The 8,997-nt window shown below is 33.6% G+C and overlaps 1 long non-coding RNA gene across 1 annotated transcript; it reads left to right on the top strand.

Annotated features, from left to right (window-relative positions):
• Positions 1-518: 518 nt before the first annotated feature.
• Positions 519-7,267, top strand: LOC144958539 (uncharacterized). Its single transcript, XR_013642452.1, has 3 exons — positions 519-744; positions 2,963-3,107; positions 7,148-7,267. It is a non-coding gene; the product is annotated as an uncharacterized LOC144958539 (long non-coding RNA).
• Positions 7,268-8,997: the final 1,730 nt, after the last annotated feature.

The following is an 8,997-nucleotide window of genomic DNA, read 5'->3' as shown; positions in this document are numbered from 1 at the left end:
ATAATAATAATAATAATAATAATAATAATAATAATAATAATAATAATAATAATAATAATAATGATGATAATAATAATAATAATAAATAATAATAATAATAATAATAATAATAATATAATAATAATATAATAATAATAATAATAATAATAATAATAATAAAAAGTACTTACTGTTCTTTCTGCTACTGATGCTGCCACTAATGATTATACTTATACCGACATCCCCTATTTATTATTATTATTTATTATTTTTAAATATTTTTTTGTATTTATTTTCAATTCCATAGCTAGACTATATTTCTTTTCCAACAGTAGTCTACACGTTTTTATATTTCATTTTATATTTCACTTTCTAAACTGCGTTACACAGTTCCTCCCCTCTTTTCACTTAATTAATTGCACACTTTTTAGAAATATCTAGTATTCTATTTTAATTCGTGCTTCTTTACACAGGAGCATACTAATTTCCTGCCAACCAATGTTTTGTTTATTCATCTTAACTACGCCACTACAACATCATCTCATTCATCTGTGGTGTTTCAATCATCCTGTTTTGTTGATAAAGGGGAAACCCGAAACGTTCATTTGATCTGTTTTTGTAATTAAATTGAAGCTTACATTCAACTTCACGTTATTATTTATTTTGCAGGAGAAGACAACCATTGGAAAGCAAAGCCAACCACCAACAGTAAACAAACGCAAAAATGGCTATGGCACAACTCGAGAGATTGTTAATGAAAGCAAGGTAACTTTTAATTGAAACCATTTTGTTTTGAAACTTTCTTCAAAATGTTTACATATAGAAGATGAGCGTTTGATTGAATCAGTTCCTTCTAAAATCACCTCATAAACTTACTTAAGACGTTTTAGATTAATAATTTAACAAGCAACTTCTAATTCTAATTTCAATTTCTTCTCAGTCAATTAATTATCAACTTAACTTCGAATTAGACCTAACTTATAAAATTATGAAGTCCTTTAATCAGCCGTTGGAGATGAAATCTAAGGGAAATAATCCTATATAAGTCAGAGCATTTTCTTTTCAATCCGTTTTATTTATCAATAACTTTATTATCACTCAAATCATTGTTATTAATTTCTATTTAGATTTAGTTATTATTATTATTATTATTATTATTATTATTATTATTATTATTATTATTATTATTATTATTATTATTATTATTATTATCATTATTATTATTATTATTATTATTATTATTATTATTATTATTATTATTATTATTATTATTATTATTATAGGGAGACCTTCCCAAAGCTCCTCGTGCTAGTCTTTCTTTCAATTTGTATTTTCACCGTCGATCTTTTGTCGGGCGTTTATTTATTCAATTTGTCATCATATAGAAGAAACATAAAAACAACCTCTAGAACAAACCTTGATAAATTTGTGAAAGTTTTTATCAAATTATATTTTTTTTTACAAAATGTGCCAACTTGATTTCAATCCCATTAAAAGAAAGCTTGGTTTCAGATTTTTAAAATGATACCACATAACCGTTCAGATACCGTGAAAAAATAATGCAACAGTGATTTGATGTGAAATTGTGCTTTAACCCAAACCAGGGCTTCACTTTTCCACTGGCTAATCGGCACCTGTCTATAGGCTGGAATCAGACTACCTAGTCATATAAAGGAAATTAAATGTCCTTACTTTAAAAAGCATGTCATGCGCATTTTATCCATATAATAATAATATATTTTATTGTCCCCCAAAAAGTGGCAATTTGTCATTTGGATACACATTTATAACAATACAATATTGACATAGACGCACTCACATAAGATGCACACTAGTAACATAGTAGTTATCGTAAAAAAAAACAAAAAAAAAAAAAAAAAAAAACCAAAAAAAAACCCAAAAAAAAACCCAACAAAAAAAAAACAAAAAAACAAACAAACAAAAAAACAAACAAAAAAAAAACCCGGCATCAACAACAACATCATCATCATCATCGTCATCATCATCATCATCATCATCATCATCATCATCATCATCATCATCATCATCATCATCATCAATATATATATATATATATATATATATATATATATATATATATATATATATAGGTATATATATATATATATATATATCTTCTTGAAATGCCCTATTTGTCAATAAAGAAAATAGACGTGAAAACAGCAAGTACATGTGAGTCATACCCACATTAATTTTTAGCTTACTTTTATATAGCCGGATCACTCGTGTAACCAAAATGCTTTTCAGTATCGACGGAGACCACCGCACTAAATCTTATCATTTTCATCCAGGGTAGCATTGTTCTTACTTCTCTTTTGCATTCAAATTTTTAAAAAGGTGAAAATTTATTATTTTAAAAGATGACTGAGGCTTAATTGGAATGATTTCAAAAGTATAATTGTTTAAAATACTGTTGTATGTTATTATTGTTGTGAAGCTAGAAAGTAATTCGAATGATTGCCATGCAAAATATAGGCTTTATTCAACATTTAAATCGAGATGATCTGGAAAGAAATTAAAATACAAAGAGTTAGACAATACAGTACAGACACAGATCCATTACAAACATAAAGTGACAAATAGAGCTATCTCTAAACAATAAACAATATCATGACAGTAGCATTGTTCTTACTTCTCTTTTGCATTCAAATTTTTAAAAAGGTGAAAATTTATTAATTTAAAAGATGACTGAGGCTTAATTGGAATGATTACAAAAGTATAATTGTTTAAAATACTGTTGTATGTTATTTGTTGAAAATATAGATGAATGAAGAATTTGTTGTATTACTTCCCTTTATTCTGAACTGTTTGAACTGCAATGTTGTTTTTTTTTTTGGCTTTTGAATTTTTGATAAAGAAGTGAAGACGAACGAACACATGAGGCATTTCGGTGTTGTTTTATCTTATCTTATTGACTTTTGACTCCATTATTAGACAAATATTATGTTATTATCTCAAACAGACAGACTCCTCAAGAAGAAATCGACGCACTTTGTTCTTCCATTGAAGGTTTGTTGTCATTGCCAGACCGATCTGCAGAATGTTACGGTCTTCTTCGACACCTTTTGCTCATTCATCAAGTGTCAAAAATCAGATGCAGAGCCATTGTAAGTAATAATAATAATAATAATAATAATAATAATAATAATAATAATAATAATATATATATATATATATATATATATATATATATATATATATAGATAGATAGATAGTTCAAAGTTTACAGACCAAAAAAATGGAGTCTTGTTTTAGCCAAATTGGTTGCTCCATTACAAAAAAAAAATATAGGGGTTGAAAATTTGATCTATATTGTTTACCATCGACGTATTTAGTAAATATCATGGCGATGTGCCAAGCTCTGAATGCTGGTATTTACCCAAATCAATTCCAGAAAGATTTAAATTAAGAATTTGAAACTAACAGATGATTCACTCTCTACGTCGATTTCCTTTGATGTAACTAACATACTAAATATTACTCACATATATGTCAAACATTAATCTTTTGTTATTTCCACCCAATCTTTCTCATAATGTTTTTTTTTATATTGCTGTGTATTAGTATTAGCAATTAATGTCCTGAGTTTAAGTTAACCTATAATGTGAAGTCTGTCCTACTGTATGGATGTGAAACTTGGAACGTATCACAGGCATGTACAAGGAGGGTACAGATTTTCGTAAACAGGTGCATGCGTAAGCTACTCAGAATAAAATGGATGGATAGAATAAAAAATGAAGAAGTATGGAAAAGAACACAGCAGAAACCAGTGGGAGAGGAAATAGGAAGAAGACGATGGAGGTGGATTGGACACACGCTTAGAAAGAACGACTCCACTATAACAAAGAAAGTATTGGACTGGAACCCTCAGGGCAGAAGATCACGGAACATGAAGAAGAATTAAAGAAGCTGATATACAGAGAAGCGGTAAGACCTGGAATGAGATTAAAAAGATAGCTCAGGATAGAGAAAGATGGAAACTGTTTGTCTGTGGCCCATACCCTGACCCAGGGTGAAAAAGGCAGTGATGATGATGATGTTAACATTAAAGATAATTTCTTCTGTAATGTTTCAGCATCTCACCAGATTTTACACAAAAATATGATTTTGGTTTTGATGAGTGGATCTCAGACCTCAAAGGTATCAGGACAAGGCAGTGTAGGCAAATATAACCAGGGTTGCCAGTTTGGCATTTTTAGTGCCAAATTGTCCAAATTTGGCACTTTTTGATTGTTGTTGGTAGGAAATCAAATCGGTTGGCAAGTTGGCACTTTTTTGGCATTTTTTGGGACAGAGAAAATTAATATAATATTTATATATTTTTATTATACATAATTAGAAAGAAAGAACGTGTCGTCAAATCTTACCTTTCAATTCCCAGTATTTGCATGTTCGTTTTGTTATTTCGTTCTCACATAAATTTTATTATTTGGCTACAACAAACACAAATCTGGCTTCAGCCTTTCCGGTTCCAGTCTTAATTCTTAGACAGGTTTTGAAACTGAAAGTGAAACTGTTTGGCCTATTTAATGTGGCTTCGAGTTTGATATTTCTTTGGTGTTTTATAAGTCATAGTGGTCAACACCAGGTAAGCCAGCATTTTGTTTATTCTTGAATTTACACGTGTAATATTTCACTATTATGAGTACGTGTAACGAAAATCCCTATTTTGAAAGGTTTGGCAAGTTTTCGAAGCATTTGGCAAGTTTTTGTCACATATTTGGCAAGTTGCCCTGAAAAAAACTGGCAACCCTGAATGTAACTTGTGCCATATGATTCTCACTGAACTCTTTCCCCTTGACTCTTGACCAACAAGATGAAATGTTTGATGGGCCTGACTCAGGGGCTGTTCCAAAATTGATGGAGATCATAATGGTAAAAATCACTGCCTTTTCAATTTTAGTTTTGTTTTCTTATTTTAAAAATATTTTGGCGATATACCAAGCTCTCATCATCATCTAGTCAGCTGATCCTGCGTAGGACGTTGCTTCCCGAACTTTCTTGCGAAACAGATTACGGTTTTCCGCCAGTCTACTTGCTTGAGTTGTTGTCATTCCCAGCCATTCACATATATCTTGTTCCCAGCTTCTTGTTGGTCTACCTCTTCCTCTCTTGCCGTCTACCCTTGTCTGCAGAATGTGCTTTTCTAATGATTCGTGGCGAGTCGTATGGCCAAAATAGTTCAGTTTCAATTTCTTTACAGTTTGAAGAATAATTGGTGATTTTATTCCGATCCTTCTCAGGACTTCTTTGTTTGTTTGTTTTTCAGTCCATGATATTCTGAGTATTTTTTATGTAGCATGCCATTTCAAAAGCTCTCAACGATTAACCTTAAACATAAAAAGTCCCTTAAAGATGGACGCATACATTTATAATGTAAAATGTGGTAAAAAAGAACAAACTATGGCATATCATTTGATCACCAAGCCCTAAGAAAGAAAAAAAAGAAGAAAAGGGCATTTGTGAATTTTTTATTGGGTTGGGGGGTTAAGGGTGGAGAATCATGATTGCCATACAAATTTAGTCCATATGATATTTCTTTATAAAGGCACAATTAGGTTTACTTCTTTATATCATCTATCTAGCCTCTGTCAAGATCTTGTCAACATTGTTGTGATGATTAAATTTAATGCAAAGAACATCTAATTAGCTCAATGTTATTTGAAGCAGCATGCATCATTGACACGATACGACTGATCACTCAATAATCTCTCTCATCATCCTCATCATCATCATCATCATCATCATCATCATCATCATCATCATCATCATCACCATCATCATCATCATCATCATCATCATCATCATCATCATCATCATCATCACCATTGCCTTTTTCACTCTGGGTCAGGGTATAGGCCACAGACAAACAGTTTCCATCCTTCTCTATCCCGAGCTAACTTTTTTTTTTATCTCATTCCAGGTCTTACCACTTCTCTGTATATCAGCTTCTTTAATTCTTCTCCATGTTCCTCGTGGCCTTCCCCTTGATCTTCTGCCCTGAGGGTTCCAGTCCAATACTTTCTTTGTTATAGTGGAGTCATTCTTTCTAAGCGTGTGTCCAATCCACCTCCATCGTCTTCTTCCTATTTCCTCTCCCACTGGTTTCTCTCTATCATGATGATGATAATAAGAAGAGCTATGCCTGTAAACCTCCTTCGGAATTTCCACTCAAAGCTCCCCATATATTGCATCATCTCTCAACTATTAACCTTAAACATAACTTACTTACTTAATCCTCTTCGGGCCTTGAGGCACATAGGGCATCCACCAGATATCTCCATTTTTTGCGATCGGCTGCTTTTGCGGTGGCTGTATTCCAGGACAGGCCTGCTTCCTTTCCTTTCGGCTTTGACCTCCTACCGTCATGAAGCCAGTATTCTGGTCCGCTTCTCTGCTGCCGCCGGTTGTGGATTTACGTCTGGTTTCTGTTTCTGTAACAGTTTGCTTTTTATGAGGTGGGTTGTTAACCCTACGCTCAACCCCCATTCCTGGAGGGCCGGTGGATTACTCTTCGTCTGATCTCTCTCTTTTTTTCTCTTATTGGAGGTCCGAGGTTCGAGATACGCAAGCCCTCCCACCACGACAAGGTGATAATCCGTCGGGAGTGACCTTAAACATAAAAAGTCCCTTAAAGATGGACGCATACATTTATAATGTAAAATGTGGTAAAAAACGAACAAACAATGGCATATCATTTGATCACCAAATGGAATGGTTATAACCAGCTGTAATTTCTCTTCCTTTCTCCCCCTTCCCAACTGTTTTTTAAAGGGTTTTACGGCGCTAGCAACACATTAAGGTCATATCACCACAAGTAAAAAGGAAGAAAATGGGAAAGTAAAAAGTTCTAGAATTACAATTAAAGCACCCAAGAAAAAGGAAGACAAAGGGGAATTGGTTCAAATAGGAAACAGATGTGGATTCCAAGAGCACACTATCAAAATACTTAGTTTGAGATCACCTAAAAGTCTCATCAAGACACAAGCACATGTCCCCACTAAGAGGAATACACTCAAATGTTTACAAATCATATATAATATTTATACAAAACAGAATACAGTGAATAACAGAGAGATGATTTACAAGGAAAAAAATATCATCTCCCAAAACTAACCATACATTTGAATATTTGCCTCTCATCCAGGGTATCCGGCCAGGGTCAGGACAAAACCAAGTAAACTCATTCTAAGACGAGACAGAAAGCAAGTTGAAAAACAGATATAGGGGGAAAGAAGACACAGTAAGTACCTCCCTGTCCACTATAAGAGGTAGGAACCGCACCCAGCTTCCCAACTGTCAAGAATGCGGCGGAACTGATTTTTTAAAAGACAACTTCAACAACGTATTTTTAGAGCTTTTTACTTACAAGTAAAAGTAACTGTAATCTGAATTACATTTCTGTAAAATTGATAATTTTGCTACTTTTGCATTTTCATTTTAGTTTTAAAATTTTGAAGTTTGGAAAAAGTGATCATGTGTCTGTAATTTGTCGTAGTTTTTGTATATTTATGCTTTTTATAGGATATCTGTGAACTCATCGAACGTTCAAGACATTATTTCATTCCCTTGTATTGATTTACAAAACACTTTTAACTAGATAGATAGATAGATAGATAGATAGATAGATAGATAGATGGATGGATGGATGGATGGATGGATGGATGGATGGATGGATGGGTGGGTGGGTGGGTGGATGGATGGATGGATGGATGGATGGGTGGGTGGGTGGGTGGATGGATGGATGGATGGATGGATGGATGGATGGATGGATGGATGGATGGATAGATAGATAGATATATAGATAGATAGACAGATAGATAGATAGATCGAAAGATTAAGCGGCAACACGTTATTGTTTACGTCCAGTCAATGTCGTCTCCTAGCGACCGGTCATTTTGAAATGAGCTGTTATTAGTGATATTTTAAGTATAATTTGTAGCGTCCTTAGTTACGAACCGATGATGACCGGAACGTAATACAATCCTCATCGTATTTTGAATCAGTGACGTCAGAAATTAAAGGTTAACTGTAGAAAATAATTCTGATGTCGTGGATATTCAATACCCGTGTCTGTGCGATAAGATTGCCAGTTTGGTTTTTCTAACAATGCTAAATCTAAAAAAAAAAAATCCGATGAATTTATTGCAGCCTTGAAAGAAGAAAATGTTTTTTGGCATTTTATTCTTATTGGTGAGGGGATGGGTTTGGAAATTAGGTGCACAGATTGGCAGTTTGACAGCCGAACGCAATAGACACTTAGATAACCACGCCTCTCGGACAATCGTCATAATGCAAATAATGGTAGTGATTGGTAAACATTGCGAACTGCTCAAGTTTTACTATTGTTGGTATGCGTCTTAGTAAAATACCCACTGTTCTACTGTTTGATCAATGGACAGAATGAAGTTGACGTCACTCGGGTCTTTGTTATTGTCTTTTTTTGCCATACGCGTTTGTGAGTAATTCTCACTAATCTGTATTAACGAGACTATAAACATTTATGGATACACACAGTTTTGTGTGTTGGTCCGTTATACTTCCTGATGGCAATGTTATGAGCTTCTTAGCCAAGCGCACACTATCTATATATATGCGCTTGGCTAAGAAGCTCACAACATTGCCATTCGGAAGCATAAAGGACCAACACACAAAACTATGTGTAACCTTGAACTTTTCATAGTTTAGTGAGAATTACTCACAAACGCAGATGGCAAAAAACAATAACAGAGACATGAATGACGTCAACTTCGGAAAAGGGCTACGTTGGTTTACATTGGCTAGGGTGAACATTGTTGTAATGGACAATTGGATTCAATAGTCTGATGTCACGCCGCCCGGCAACGGCGGCCGTCTTGGTTCTAAACAAAGAAAATCATTACTTTTAATTCTTCATGCTGGCTAGAACTTTTCATATGCCTTGTGATCAGAATATGTAAAAGTCAAAACATGATCAAATTTATGTTTTTCCCCTCTGGATACTCTTTTATGCTCGCC

Source organism: Berghia stephanieae, chromosome 13 (genome assembly GCF_034508935.2).
Source record: "Berghia stephanieae isolate SIO BIC M18660-M18661 chromosome 13, UCSD_Bste_1.3, whole genome shotgun sequence".
Taxonomy (NCBI): Eukaryota; Metazoa; Mollusca; class Gastropoda; order Nudibranchia; family Aeolidiidae; genus Berghia; species Berghia stephanieae.
The sequence above is the reverse complement of the archived record's forward strand: the minus strand, read 5'-3'. Positions and strand labels throughout refer to the sequence as shown.